The sequence below is a fragment of the Clarias gariepinus genome, chromosome 2, assembly GCF_024256425.1.
Source record: "Clarias gariepinus isolate MV-2021 ecotype Netherlands chromosome 2, CGAR_prim_01v2, whole genome shotgun sequence".
Lineage (NCBI taxonomy): Eukaryota > Metazoa > Chordata > Actinopteri > Siluriformes > Clariidae > Clarias > Clarias gariepinus.
Window position 1 is genome coordinate 19,779,157 of NC_071101.1, and position 16,385 is coordinate 19,795,541.

Sequence of the window (16,385 nt, forward strand, 5' to 3'; positions counted from 1 at the left end):
ATATTATAATACAACAAATAAACAAAAGTAAATCACATGCCTGTAATGCCTGTTCTGCATGTAAAGTCCAATGTGGAACTCTCACCACATCCATGGGTTGAAATAATCACTGTGTAGGAGCTAAAATATTGGAGGTTAGTATAAAAAATGTAGTTGCAGACAGGATTGCAAGATGGAACAAAGTTGCTGAATAAGTGATTGAGACTGATATTGAATCCATTGTTGCTGCCTGGAGGATTCGTCCATGTTACGTTCAGCAGAGCTGTTGCAGTGCGATTTGGTCCTTCACAGCTTATGTTAAAGACAGGACTTGCACCTTGAGAAATTAGATAGTACATTACTATAGTAGATATATTATACTACTACAGTATAGTATACTATACTAGATTAGTAGAAATTAACAAAAATACAAATATTTTAATCATAAATTTGTTATAAATATATATGTAATCCTGGATCAATGTAACAAGAGGTTGGAAAACATTATCAAGAGGTGTGGCTAGCGCTCCCATGATATACAATAAAATTAAATTTCCTTTTAAAAAATTCGTAGTTTGCTACTTTATATGATATAGATGTGAGTATTCCTTTATACAATAGTGTCTAATTGAACACTTTACAACTCATTTCAGTGGAACTCAAAATTGCTTAGACATGCTAAAAAAAACTGGAGTGTAAACACAAACACAGGGTTTTACAACAACCACAGCAAAGAGCATTTAAAATATAAAAGGCGTTAACAAGTCAAACTGTAATGAATAGGGGTAAAACTGATTGACATTTTCATAGAAACTCAAACCTCAGTAAAACATTTGAATGGTGCAAACATTTTAAAGAAAGCCCTACATCTGTGAATAATGATCCTGAGGTGGCTAGGAGCCCACTGCAGCCATTCCCATGAACATGCCTGATCCTTGAAAAAGAGATTAATCTGTTTATGGGAATTGTGCATATGCATTTCCACATGTCTGGGCCATTAAAGGGAGTCCTGGAAGCCTAGTGTCTCAGACGTGAATCTTGCAGTCCTATCATGGCTCTGGTGTAGTGAAACGCTGGAGTAAAGGCGTTAGTGTTGCAGGGAATTATAGAGAAATAAAAGTGGTTTGTCCTCTGATAACTGTGTTCTGTTATTCTGCACAATCAAAACACACCTCATAACTAATTCCTGATTACTTTAATGATTTTTTTTTTTATGCCTACGTCATAAAACAAAAAGGAGCTATTTTTTCTTAAGCATCTGTTGGTTACACTTAAAGTCCATCTGTAAATCAACTGCAGTTTTTACTTGCATTGGCATTACTATGTTGTTTGAACGCATCTGGCTGGCACAAGAAATTAGTGTTGTTAAGCATTTATTGGAGTAATAACTCAATCACATACGCTGATATTACAATGCAGAGCAAAATGTGTGCAAGGCTACAGTGTGTATTTGCTTTAAGAGGAGACCTCAGTAAGCAATAATGCAAGCACAAATTTAGACCAAAATAGGTTTAATCCAATGCATTTCAGATGTTATGCGCACCGCTGTTCCATCCATGTCAGTGCAGTAGTGTTTAACTTGGGAATAAACCATGGCTAAACCATGGCTAAACCATGGCTTATACCCTACCGAATTAACAAAATGGAGATGTTGTGGTTTGCTGAAAAAAAGAACCCCTAAATGCTTTTATGCATTTAACCAATGGCCTGCCCCAGTATAGAAGACATACCATTTGGATAGTTACTAAAGACTCGAATTTCCTATTATTCAGTATCTTATAAATATCCTTAAAGTTACAACATGCCCAGCAGTGTCTAAACCCTCCCAATTTTTAAGCTGACATTTAATCTTATGAAACCTACCTGTACAAGTGGAAAGGCCAACCCGGGATCCTTCTGTTGTATTATCAGCAGCAACAGCTGAGACTGTAAATGTGTAATTTGTTCCAGGTTGTAGATTGGAAATGTTAAAGGTAGTTGCAGAAGTTAAAGATGTTGAAATACTGCTGCTTATCCACTGTACCCTAAAGAATGATGTCTCTCCTAAGGGTTCAGCCCAGTCCAGATTTACAGATGTGTTTGTGACTCCAGAGAATGAGAGATTTCTGACAATGTCTGGCTCTATGGGAAGGATTGTGTGTTACAGAAGGAAATAATAAATTTGCAATGGAAAAATTTTAATAGACTTTAAAATTCAATATTATTGACTCTCAGTGTAAGGTGTATTAGCTTTAGGAGTTTATAGAAAGCCAGACTGATGTAATCACTCTGAATCACACCCCATTCTATTTTTAAATAATAGTCAAATTTACAAATTGTGTGCTGTCATAAACAACAGATGACCATGGTTAGTGGGGTGGTCGCAGGGTGGATGCAGGCCCCCACCCTGGCCCCATAGTGCAGTTGTACAATTTACTAAATCTGTCAAAAGGTTTATGATAAAAAAAAATTATGTTTCCACCTGTCTATTTAAGGTTTCACCATAAATGATACATCAGAGTGAAAACAAAGCCATGGGGTTAAGAGAATTATATGTAGACCTGCAAAACAGGATTGTGCCAAAACACAGATATGGAGAATGATAAAAGAACCTTGCTGCACCATTGAAAGTGCCCAAAAGTTCTGTAGTCTCTATAATTCTTAAACGTAAGAGATTTGAACTAAGTCAAAGGTCTTCAGTCAAGCCAAGTAATCAGGGATGAATTGCTTTGGTAAGACAGGTAACCAAGAAACCAAGGCTCACTATAAAATAGAACCCCAGTGGAGATGGAAGAGCCTTGCAGAAGGACAACCATCAATTCAGAACGCTGCCAATCAGACTTTTAAGATAGAGTGGCTAGACAGAAGGTATATGACAGCCTGTTGGGAGTTTGCCAAAAAGCACTTGAATACTTTCAGATCATGAGAAAAAACTCCTCTGGGCTGATAACAATGATTTAACTATTTAAATCAGAAAATCAGGCACTGTGCATATTTTATGATAACAACTAAATATTTTTCAACTAAATTCTTTTCTAATTTGTACAGATTACAAAAATTCGAGGCAAAAATATGTTGAAACGCTTTTCTCCAGGATGTTTTTAGAGAGCATTGACTGAAATCAACACAAGCAGGTTTAATTTTTAACAAAATAATAACATCATGTTTATCTCATGGTTTTCACATGTGATCCCATGGGTTTCACACAAAAATGTTCCAAAAACACATTTTTACACATGTAAAAACATGTAAAATTCATGTATTTTCTGTAAGGGATAATACAGTATATTGTTGATTTTACTGCAATTAACCGTATTTTCATATGTTTTTAACTGTTAAATGTAAGGTATTACTTCTGTAAAACTAATTACGTTTTTTGACTGTAAATTTTACGGTAATCGCATGTTTTGTGGAATACGGTTTTATTCTGTAGCATTTATACCGTATTTTACCGTTAAATTTACTGACTTTCAGATCATGAGAAAAAACTCCTCTGGGCTGATAACAATGATTTAACTATTTAAATCAGAAAATCAGGCACTGTGCATCACCTTATTAAACCATTCTGACAGTCAAACATGGTGGTGGCAGTATCATGCTGTGCAAATGTTTCACTACCATCAGGACTGGGGGGAGTAGTCAGAATAGAGGGAAAATAAATACTGTAGCTATCCTGAGTGACCAAACACAAAACAAACAAATAAAAAAGTACAGTATTGGCCTTAGAAAAACTCTGTGAAAGTCTTGGAGTGTTCTAGATTCCGGGATCCAGACCTAAACCCAATAGTGCATCTTTGCATCTTTGGAGAGATCCAAAAATGACTATGCACTGACGCGATTAGATTAGATTAGATTAGACTAGATTAGATTAGATTAGATTAGATTAGATTCAACTTTATTGTCATTACTCATGTACAAGTACAAGGCAACGAAATGCAGTTTAGGTCTAACCAGAAGTGCAATTAGCAGAAAGTGCAGGATAAAGGTATAAGTTCTAAGTACACTTACTGTAAGAGGGATATGTGCAGGGAGAAACTATGGGTAACTATTACAGAAGAATAATTATACATATATTATGCTGGTAACTGTACTTTAAATTATAGTACTATACTATAATTTATAATTTAATGTCCATATAATTGCTGCTATAGGTTTTACTTTTATTGGTTATTGCTGCTATAGGTTTTACTTTATTGGTTATTGCTGCTATAGGTTTTACTTTTATTGGTTATTTGACTATTTTTTTATTATTTTTATTTTTATTTTTATGTTTATATTATTCTATTTTTATTTGTGTATATTTTTATTTTAATTACTTTATTGTTTTATTTTTATTTAAATCTTCTCTACCATCTTTATATGTCTTCTTAAATCTTTATTTTCATCAGGAGTTTGTTCTGTAATGAAAGAGAATTCCCCCACGGGGATCAATAAAGTAATTTTGATTCTGATTCTGATTCTTATAAATTTACAGTGGGTGTTCAATATATACAAGTTGTTATTAACTGTAGTCAGAAATTTGCAAATAGATATGAACATAATGTACTGTATTGAGTTTAACCTGAACTTGTTTTGTTGTATATCTACCGTTCAGGTTGACTGTCAGTAAGTTGTAATAAATTTGGAGAATTTTTAGTAAAATGAATTAATTTTAAGGCAAAATAAATATAAATCTTGTTAATTAAGCAAAAACAAACTGGCACCCACATACATTTCAAAAGTTATCTAGCATAACATGGAATTTTGTTAACATCTTCAGACCTCATTCTGCCTTATGATGGACTGATTATGTAATCATCTGAGACAAATCTTATTCAAAGAGGAAAATATTAAAACCCGTTGGGATTAATATAGCGAGAGAAAAAGAGAGGGAGAGAGAGTTGAAAAGAACAGTTTTGAGTGAGGAAAAGAAGCGTTCAAGCTTGGCTTTAATAGTACAGGGACACAGTTAGCATCAGGTTGCTTCCATCCTTAAAATTTCAAAGACAGCAGTACACAAGAAGACGATCAAGCAGCAGACATTGGAGACAACAAAGCTACAGGAGGGCAGAGGGCAAATAGGGCCCCCGCTTGGAGCTTTGAATTTATTTGTTTTTTTAACAGTTATAGGATAACATCAAGTGAGCTTCACACACAGTGGGAAACTGAAGCTGAGCTGAAGTGCAACAGCGACCACGGGTCAAAACTGGCTCCTATAGTCGGTGCGGAAGTCAAGCAAAAACAGCAAAAAAGACTTTTGTCAATGGGAAGCAAATAAGAGCAAGACTAATTTTTGCAAAAGACAGCAGGAATTAAGCCATAGAGAACTAAAGTATGGTCATCTTCTCTGTTAAGTTGAATTTTCAGTCTTGGCAAACACCTGGTCATCTGGGAGTACTGGAGCGATGCTACAGATTTATCTCTGTAAATGATTCATGAATAAAACACTGTACAAGGTTCTGCTGGAAAAACATGTTTCCTTCCGTTCTGATGATGCTCCATCGAGGACATTGCAGACTTGTTTTTTCAACAGTACATGACACACAGATGGGGGACGACCAAATCAACCCCTTGTCATGGCCAGCTCAATCTCCAGATCTGAATTCTGGAATGTGAGAAGTAAGATGGATGCTTAAAAGCTTCAAACAAAACTGAGCTGCTTAATTTTTTTCTACCAAGAATGGCATGAAGATAGTCAACAGCAATGTGAAAGATTTATTGATTTATATTATGTACTTTTTGGAGTGCTCTGCAATGTATTGGCACCCCTTCCAGGGTGTACCCCACATTGTGCCCTATTAGACTTTGTAATGGAAGTCCAACTGACTCCAAGATTGAGGATTGTTGAATTCAAAGTGATGCTGCCATTGCTCCACTGTACTTATATAAGTACTTATGTACTCATATTAGAAATATATTTTAATTCAGTCCAGTTCAAAATTTTCACCCAGCTTGAAAATTTCACACACTCAGACAGTGAACTCTATCATGTTAAGGGTCATAGTGGAACCAAAGTCTATGCTGGAAAAAAAAACAACAAGTACAAAATCGAAATGAAATTTATATGACATGCCAGTCAGTTGTAGGGCACCATGCGCACAAACACTCACACTTACACACACACACACACACACACACACAGAGGTAAGAAAGATTAGCCAGTCAACCCATAAGCATGTCTTTGGAAGGTAGGAGGAAACAGAGGAACCTCAAAATAACCATGCAAATACATGAATTTCCTACTGTTTTATTATCTCCAGCAACTGCAAACACTCTGAACGTGTACTGCACTCCAGGAGTCAGATCAGTTATGTTAATCATGGTGCTTTCAGCAGTGTTAATGACTGTTGTACTGTTATTCTCATATTGGATTACATAATAAGAGATTTTCCCCATTGACTGAGTCCAGGACAGTAATATAGAGGAGGTTGTAACATTAACTACTATAAGATTGCTAACAGTGTCAGGCTCTGTGAAGGCAAAGGAAATCTATTAATGTTAACTTTGTTCAGAAATTCCTTTTGTCATCCAGTGAGAAGACAAAACATATTCTCTGAAACATACTTGTATAAGCTGAAAGACCAATCACTTCTCCTTCTGTTATATTATCTGCAGCAACAGCAGATATGAGGAAGGTGTAACTGACTCCAGGATTAAGATCAGTAATGTTAAAGGAAGTGTTTAAGGTGGTTGAATTCAAATGATGCTTTCATTGCTCCACTCTACTTTAAAAAATTGTTTTTTTTTTTTTATTGGTTCAGTCCAGTTCAGAAACAATGAGCTTGTTGTAATTTCAGTCACATTGAGGTACTGGTTAAAGACCACTCTATTAGGAAAATACATTAATCTACATGAAACTAACATTTAATACTTACCTACTAATTGGATACTTATAATAACTGTTATAATATCAGGCTGTGTAAGTACAGATTTAATTACATAGTAATTTCAACTCTACTTACCCTGCAAAATTGTTACATTCATTTCCTAAGGAACAAGTTTTGCAGTAATACACTGCAGTAATTCCTGTGAACAGTCATAGAACACTCTCAGGAAAAAAAGCCTGCTTTTATTCCCAAGTGCGTTCTGCTTTTGCAGGACAATGCATGACCTCATGCAGCTCACTGCACCAGTTGCGCATTACAGGAACTCGGCTAGGAGTTATTGCAACATCCTCTGTACAGGCCTGACCTCGCTTCAAGCAATTTTTGGGTCGTTAAAGGAGTTCCTGAAAGGCCAGCATTTAAGATGTGAAGCAGGCAAAACAATCTGCAATGGCACATGTATACAGCGCCATGGCTCCAGCAAACTGAAACTGTAGTAAAACACTGTAGCACATTAGTGTAGCAGGGATTACATAGACAAGTAAAGGTAGTTTTACTCTCATAACTATGTACTGTTTTTCAGCACAACCAAAAGCCCTGATTAGACTTGACTGCCCCGTGTGTGTGTGTGTGTGTGTGTGTGTGTGTGTGTGTGTGTGTGTGTGTGTGTGTGTGTGTGTGTACAGTTCTGTAGAAAGGGTCCTATAGAAGGAGTTGGGTAATGAATTAGGGTTAGGGGCACAAGTTGCCTTTCCTGACATAACTTTTCCCATTTCTCCTGGCTTGGCCAAAACTAGACCTAGAATCTGGCAACCCCTAGAATTAAACCATGGCCGTGGCATTGAAAGTGCAGCATTACTAGGCCACCAGGAAACCTTCCATCTTTTGTCCTAATCTGCATTACTTTAGCAGATTTTGCTGATTATGAAATATTTTGCCTCCATAATTTCCACCTCATTTACTGTATGCACCAAAATATACAGTACTGAAACTCGCTTAAAAAAGCATAAGGCGCATGAAAAGCTCCAGACACACGTTTCCAGTAGTGAGAAGGAAGTTGTATTGTGCAGTTGTTGTTGGAAATGGGTCTCTAGACAGAGGAAAAAGTGTTCATACAGTAGGTAAGTATTATATTCCACTTATACGGAAGTGTTCATGAATTAGGACCAAGTTTGAAAAACATGGCCGAACAATTTCTTTCCATATCTGTCCCATTCCCTCGATCTTACACCACTTAATGTCTACTTTTGGGAAATGTTAAAGGAGAAAGTGTTCAACTGTGAAGATCCACCAAGAACTGTGCCTGCAGTACGCGAGCAAATCGTTTTCTTCTGCAGGAGTCTGCAGCAACCATTGTTCTGGGCTATATGTTTAAAAATAAGGCGAGGCGGTGCACACACACTTAAAGCACTTAATGTACATCATGCTAATAATGTGTATGTTCAGGAGAAATAAACTCACAAGAATCCATGTCTTGTCTAGTAGTCTCGGCTAGTAATGATTCTCTTTAGGAAACGTTCACCTTCTTTTGAGTATCGGTCAACATTCAGTTTGCAGATGTCCATAGTACTTTCTCCATACAAAGCACAAAGTCTTCCATAAATGATGCCACCAGGTACACCCGCAGATTACAAAAAACTAACCATTGCATGCTGCCCTTTTTTCGTGCAAATCACAAATGGGGCATCCATTTTTGCTCACACTTCAGTAAACTGATGTAACACATTTATACCTCAACAGCAGTGACTGGAGAAACAGTAGCTTTGCACGAAAAGCATCCATAAGACAGTGCAGCCCCCAGAAGTTTTAAAATAATCAGAGTACATATATTATTGACCTGCCTTCATAATAGTAAATAATAATACTAATAACAAAAATAATAATAACAAAAACAATCTCTTTCATGCTTTCCCGTCACGTTAATGACACTGTATAAGCATGTGGAATCTTTTTACAAATACTACCAGGGAACTCCATTTAAGTTAATGTTCTACACTTGCTGCATCTTAATATATACGTGAATATGAATCAACATGTTATACATCATGTAGGACTTACTTGTAAATGCTGAGATCTGACTTGTTGCTCCTGTAGTTTGATTATCTGCAGGAAATGCAGTAACACTGAATGTGTATTTCACTCCAGCAGTCAGACCAGTGACATTGTAAGACAGGTTTAAAGTGTTACTGCTTTTATTCACACTGCCACCAGTCCAGTTTAATATAAACAACAAGCTGTTCCCAGTTGGTTTATTCCAGGTTAGAAACACAGATGATGTGGTTTTGTTAGAGACACTGAGATTAGTCACAACATCTGGATCTACAGATCACAGGCAAGGACACGCATACACACACACACACACACACACACACACACACACACACACACACACAATAATTACTGACATTCCAATAGCTCAAAGACAGTTTTCAATATTGCGCTAAAACATAACTAAGGCACCACTTATTTAGAGACACAGAAAGTTATAATTCTAGACAGAAATGTAATATTCATTTTGTAATTTTATTAAGGTTTAAATAAAAAATATTGTTGCAATCAGCAGTACAGGACTTACTTGTAAATGCTGATATTTGACTTGTTGCTCCTGTAGTTTGTCCATCTGCAGCAACTGCAGTAACACTGAATGTGTAGTTCACTCCAGCAGTCAGACCAGTGACAGTGTAAGACAGGTTTGAAGTGTTACTGCTGATATTCACACTGCCATCAGTCCAGTTTACTATAAACAAGGAGCTGTTCCCAGTTGGTTTATTCCAGGTTAGAGACACAGATGATGTGGTTTTACTAGAAACGGTGAGACTGGTGACAACACTCGGATCTGTCAATCACACGAACAAACACACACACACACACACACACACACACGTTCAATGATATTATAGCTGACATAAACATTTAACTTGGAATTATATCTATCCATTGCATACCATAATAATGAGATCAGTACTACATAAAGGCTAGATACTATAACATAATTTTTCTGCATGTGCTCTTATTTTAAATAAGCATATGAAATAAGCAGTGACGCTTCCTGGCATATTTAACATTCATTTTGAGAGACCAAATAACCCAAGATGCCATTTACAACACGCCTCTCATTCCGATTTAAAATTCTGCACACACACACACACACACACACACACACACACACCAATAAATGTGTACAAAAAAAGCATAAACATATTGTAAATGCATTTATACAGAAACTGACTAAACAAAACTGAGCACAGTTTAAAAACTAAGAGTTCTTTATTCTGAATTCCTAAACATTCTTTAAAAATAATAAAATAACAATAAAAATAAGATGATTATTTGTGACCACCACAACGAGGTCTTACTGACATTACTCTGTGAGACTCTGTACTTCATGCCATATTGTTCAGAAATTGGACAAACCAGCTTGTTGCTCTTACTGCTATGACTAAAATTCATAATTTATTGGAATAAGAGTTTTTAATGTCTAATGTCTTATTAATATTGCTACTTACAGTAGTGTTACTACTTCACAATTACAATACAATGGCTTTTGAACTTTACTGTATAAAAACTGTATGAGGTGTTATTGAAGCACACTTAAGTTGTATGTCACACGAAAGTTTTACATTTCCATATGAACTAGCATTTAAATTTGAGTTCCAAAAATGATTATTTAACCTCAACCATCCCACTGCACACTGTGTCTATATTTTGTTTCTAAATTAACAAAGAATATGAATTGCATAGAAATCTAAATCACACACTCTATACTGTAAATTCTATTTAAATTGCACTATAAAGTAGGAATTTAGTATAAACTGAAATTTACTCATTGTGTTTTTTGTCATGTTTTTCATTTAATGCATATTTAAATGCACTTTTTAAAATGGTTTACATCCAAACACAGTGGTAATCGGCTGGTATTTCTCACTAAGTGAAACGCATGACATCAAAATGTAATTATTATCTACAGTGAAGGACTTACTTGTGAATGCTGAGATTTGAGTTGGTGCTCCTGTAGTTTGATGATCTGCAGCAACTGCAGTAACACTGAATGTGTAGTTTACTCCAGCAGTCAGTCCAGTGACATTGTAAGACAGGTTTGAAGTGTTACTGATGATATTCACACTGCCACCAGTCCAGTTTACTATAAACAAGGAGCTGTTCACAGGTGGTGCATTCCAGGTTAGAGACACAGATGATGTGGTTTTCCTAGAGACAGAGAGACTGGAAACGACCTCTGGCTCTGTGTATCACACCCACACACACATACAACAATGTGTTAATTACTGCCATCTACTGTATATATTTAATTACCTGAAACATTGTTTAAGGTAATTCGTCTAAATCAAGGTATATATACAGTACAGTGGAGGAAATATTTATTTGACCCCTCGTTGATTTTGTAAGTTTGTCCAATGACAAAGAAATAAAAAGTCTCAGAACAGTATCATTTTAATGGTAAGTTTATTTAAACAATGACAGATAGCACCTCAAAAGGTAAATTGAAAAAATAACTTTAAATAAAAAATAGAAACTGATTCGCTTTTCATTGAGTGAAATAAGTATTTGAAACCCCTACCAACCATTAAGAGCTGTCCAAGGATGTCATAGACAAAATTGTAGACCTGCACAAGGCTAGAATGGGCTACAAAGACATTAACAAGAATTTGGGAGAGAAGGTGACAACTGTTGGTGCAATTGTTGGAAAGTGAAAGGACCACAAAATGACCATCAATCGACCTCGGTCTGGGGCTCCAACCAAGATCGCACTTCGTGGGGTGTGAATAATTCTGAGAAAGGGGAGAAATCATCCTAGAACTACACGGGAGGAGTTAGTTAATGACCTTAAAGTAGCTGGGAACACAGTCACCAAGAAAACCATTGAAATGGATTTAAATCCTGCAGTGCTCACAAGGTCCCCCTGCTCAAGAGGGCACATCTGCAGGCCCGTCTGAAGGTTTGCCAATGAACACCTGAATGATTCAGAGAGTGACTGGGAGAAGGTGCTGTAGTCAGATGAGACCAAAATTGAGCTCTTTGGCATCAACTCAACTCGTCGTGTTTGAAGGAAGAAAAATGCTGCCTATGACCCCCAAAACACCGTCTCCACCGTTAAGCATGGAGGTGGAAACATTTTGCCTTGGGTGTGTTTTTCTGCTAGGGGCAAAAAACAACTTTACCGCATCGACAGGAAAATGGACAGAGCCATGTACAACCTCAAAACCTTAGTGATGTACTGTAGAGATGATCTGCAAAGAAAAGTGGACCTAAATTCCTCCTAAAATGTGCGCAAACTTGGTCATCAGTTACAAGAAACGTTTGACCTCTGTGCTTGCAAACAAGGGTTTTGCCACTAAGTATTAAGTCTTTTTTTGCTAAAAGGTTCAAATACTTATTTTGCTAAATGAAATGCAAATGAGTTTCTATCTTTTATTTAAAGTTATTTTTCAATTTTCCTTTTGATGTGGTATCTGTCACTATTAAAATAAACTTACCATTAAAATGTTACTGTTCTAAAACTTTTCATTTCTTTGTCATTGGACAAACTTACAAAATCAGCAAGGGGTCAAATATGGAGTTAATTATGTGCCAAAATTTAACAAACAAACAATTAATGCAACTGTGGTTTGATATAACTGTATTCCCCTACAGGGCTCTATCCTAAAGATAGTGGATTGTTAATATCTCTGGCTGTCTGAATATATAATGTACACCTCAAAACTGTTCCCCACTCATATTCCTCTGGGACATAAGGGTAAACCATATAAACACTTTGTTTGAGGTTTGGGAGAATAGAGTAAATTGACCGATAGCGCCATCTGCTGTTTTGGAAGAGAAAGTTGCTCCATTGCATTTGTGAGAAAATACGGAGGATGCATTTGTGAGAAAATACGAAGGATGCATTTGTGAGAAAATACGAAGGATGCATTTGTGAGAAAATACGGAGGATGCATTTGTGAGAAAATACAAAGGATGCATTTGTGAGAAAATACGGAGGATGCATTTGTGAGAAAGTCTATTTTTTTTCTTTGCAAAGCAGATTGTGTTTGTTTGCCACACGCTGCATTTGTGAGAAAGTCGTTTATTTCTTTGCAAAGCAGATTGTGTTTGTTTGTTAAATTTTGGCTCATAATTAACTCCATAGTCAAATAATTATTTCCTCCACTGTAATTCTGAATTATTAAAACTCTGGTTGATTACTACTAAAACCACCAGTCTTGCTTGTGTCTAAACTTTGACATGAATGTGACGTTAGCATCATATTTTCATCAGTTTTATGTAAAATAGTTAATATGTCCAACAAGTTGGTTATTGTATTATAAACTTTCCAGGGAATCAGTACTGCACGATGGCAAGAAGCAGTCACTTCCAAACAGCTGTTAGGAAAACTTAGTTACCATGGTTCATGAAAGAATTGTGAATTTGTTAAATTTCAAGGAAAAAAAATATCATATTGGATCTTAATGCCATAAGGCAAAAAAATATTATGTTTGTGCTTAACATGTACAGTGAAACCCTGAATTGTGAGTACCTTGGTCTGCGAGTGTTTTGCAAGACTAGAAAAGTTTGTCTGCCAAACATCACGTGATCACAACTGTGCCAATGGTTCTTCTCTCTTACGTGCTGTGGAATTATAGGTAATCGTCTCCCATGCTCAGTCTCGGTGCACATGTGTCACTCGTATACTCAACATCCATGCATTTGTGTACTGTTTATTATAACATTGTGACCACATGAGCGTGTGCACGCAAAAAGCAAAAACAAGTGTCATTTGAGAGGTTCATTGTTAAAGAAGAACAGTGTTTCTGTTAGTGTGTTTATGTGTGTGTTTGTAGCCCAATCCCAATTCTACCCCTTACCCCTAGACTTAGCCCTACCCCTCCGTTCGGCGTGTTCACGTAAAGAGGTAGGGGTGTCTCATTTCTCTTTAGATTGGAGGGGTAGGGGTAAGGGGGAGGGCCAGATAGCCCTCCAAACGAAGATTTTTCGGGACCTCACTTCAAACGAAGGGCTAAGCAAAATTTTCAAGATGGCTGCTCACTCGAGCAAGCAGACCCATAAATGTAACTAATTTTTGCCATTAATAAGGATTTTTATGACAAGTTTTCATTATATGTATATTACCTTTAGTCTTGTGTTTGTGTTTATGGTGTTTTTCTGTAAAGAAACGTTTGCAAAAAAATCGCTAAAGTTTGCTAGCGGATAGCACCGATTGCGCAATATTACAAAAATATATTTTTATGTCATATACACTTTACTGCATGCTACAAACAAATATGAAAGTTCAGTAGCACAGCAGTTTGCCGAGCATTTGATAACGCATTGTTTGTTTTGCTTACGGCCATACTGTATGTGTATACGTATGATGATGTATAACAGTGTTGTAGTGGTGTCCCATTTCTTAGGGGAAATATTTTAACCCTTCCCCTTTCCACCTCGTTTCAAGGGACAAGGGGAAGGGGCAATGGGTAGGGGAAGCGGTAGAAAATAGAATTGGGATTGGGCTTGTGTTTCTGTGTTTGTGTGTGTTGTTGCGTGCTTCACACATACACATACAGTATATGTGCGCATGCTCACACAAACACATATACACACACGCACACAAACACTCTCTTAAGGAATACACTGTGATGCCACGATTCTTTTTGAAGATAAAGTACAGGTTAATTTGTATTATTTTTACTTTATTTTTATATGAATATTTTTGGTTTGTGAAACAAATCATCTGAGTTTCCATTATTTCTTATGGTGAAATTCACTTTGATATACAAGTGCTTTTATATAACAGCACATTTCCCAAACGAATTGTGCTCACAATCCAAGATTTAACTGTAATTATTATCTGAACCTTTCTGTTTTCCTGCTTAACATAATCGGTGGTGAAAATGCCTGCCATGTGAATATTAGATAACCAAAAAAATATTTAAATGTACTGGGTTTTTTTTACTTCTTTATTTAAAGTCTACTGCATTCAACAATATCATCATCTAAAAGTCCATTATTTAAGATTTTATATATAAACATTTCATGGCTGTAAAATAAACTCAACTGTACAGATAACTATATCATGCCCTTCCATACACTCCTTACACTAGAAAAAAACAATATCATACTTTACTATCACCAGTAAACATTCAGGGAAAGGACATGGTCAGACAACACGGATGTAATTAAAAAAAAAAAAAAGAACAGCTGAAGAGACTAAGGTCTTTTAGAGTGCAGGGAGCACTATTAGTGACTCCTAGGTCAGCCATTTCTCATGGAGTTGTTTCCTGGTGCAGCAGCCTCTCTACTGCAGACAGGAAGAGACTAGACAAGCTGATAAAGAAGGCCAGTACTGTGGATTCCCTTGGAAACTGTACAGGAGGTGGTAGAAAGGAGGATGGTAGCTAAATTATCATCACTGCTAGCAAATGACTCTCACCCCTGTATGAAACAGTTTCATCGCGATATCAAAGGTCTTTTCTCCCTACTGCTATTAGACTGTACAATCAGAGCTGCTCCCAGTGAACCACTCACCACATACTGTCATTATTACTGTGATATATTGTTGGTGCAATAATACTGTTGTTACAATACCTTAATTTATTTTACAATATAGTTACAATATCCTAAATAATAGCTATATTATCTCACAATATCTGTGCAATAACACCTCTTTTTTTTCTAACATTATATTGCTAAGTGCAATTTGATTGAAAGTGTAAATAGTGTTCTGTATTGCTTCTTTTCCCCTTTCTTTGTATTTATACATTGTACTGTGGATAAATTTATATATATTTTTTTGATCATGTCTATTGTTCTCTTTTTTTCTTTATACACGGAACTATCACTACTTTATGTTTGCACATTGTTCTTTGCTGCTGTAACATTGTAATTTCCCCACTGTGGGATGAATAAAGGTATATCTTGTCTTGTCTTGTCCTGTCTTATCTTATCTTATCTTATCTTATCATAATGAGCACAGTGCTGATAACTCTGTAGTTGACTATGAATTATTTAATAAAAAAATTGTAGCAGTACAGGACTTACTTGTAAATGCTGAGATCTGAGTTGGTGCTCCTGTAGTTTGATTATCTGCAGCAACTGCAGTAACACTGAATGTGTAGTTCACTCCAGCAGTCAGATTAGTGACAGTGTAAGACAGGTTTGAAGTGTTACTGCTTTTATTCACACTGCCACCAGTCCAGTTCACTATAAAAAAGGAGCTGTTCCCAGGTGGTTTATCCCAGGTTAGAGACACAGATGATGTGGTTTTGTTAAAGGCAGTGAGACTGGAGACAACACCAGGATCTGTCAGTCACACCCACACACACACACACACACAAACACACACACACACACACACACACACACACACACACACACACACACACACACACACACACAGACTTTGTTAACTATTATTTAACAAATTTAATACCACAGAAATGTTTCAGAATATAGATGTGTATGCTTTAATCAGAAATAATCTCTATTACACACAAACACAGAGTTTTTACAGAGAGAATTACAGAGAGACAAATAGCCATGAGAAAGATCTCTAGTTGAGTATAATAAAAAGATCACAGCAATTATTTTGTATTTAATTACATACTTTAGTCTTTTTAATGACATCGTATGATG

The 16,385-nt window shown here is 36.3% G+C and overlaps 1 long non-coding RNA gene across 1 annotated transcript; it reads right to left on the reverse strand.

Annotated features, from left to right (window-relative positions):
- Window positions 1-41: 41 nt before the first annotated feature.
- On the reverse strand, window positions 42-9,595 carry LOC128505645 (uncharacterized). The gene is made up of 4 exons (XR_008355598.1): window positions 9,337-9,595; window positions 8,820-9,080; window positions 1,843-2,100; window positions 42-316 (listed from the first exon to the last, which is right to left on the reverse strand). It is a non-coding gene; the product is annotated as an uncharacterized LOC128505645 (long non-coding RNA).
- Between the last annotated feature and the right edge of the window lie 6,790 nt (window positions 9,596-16,385).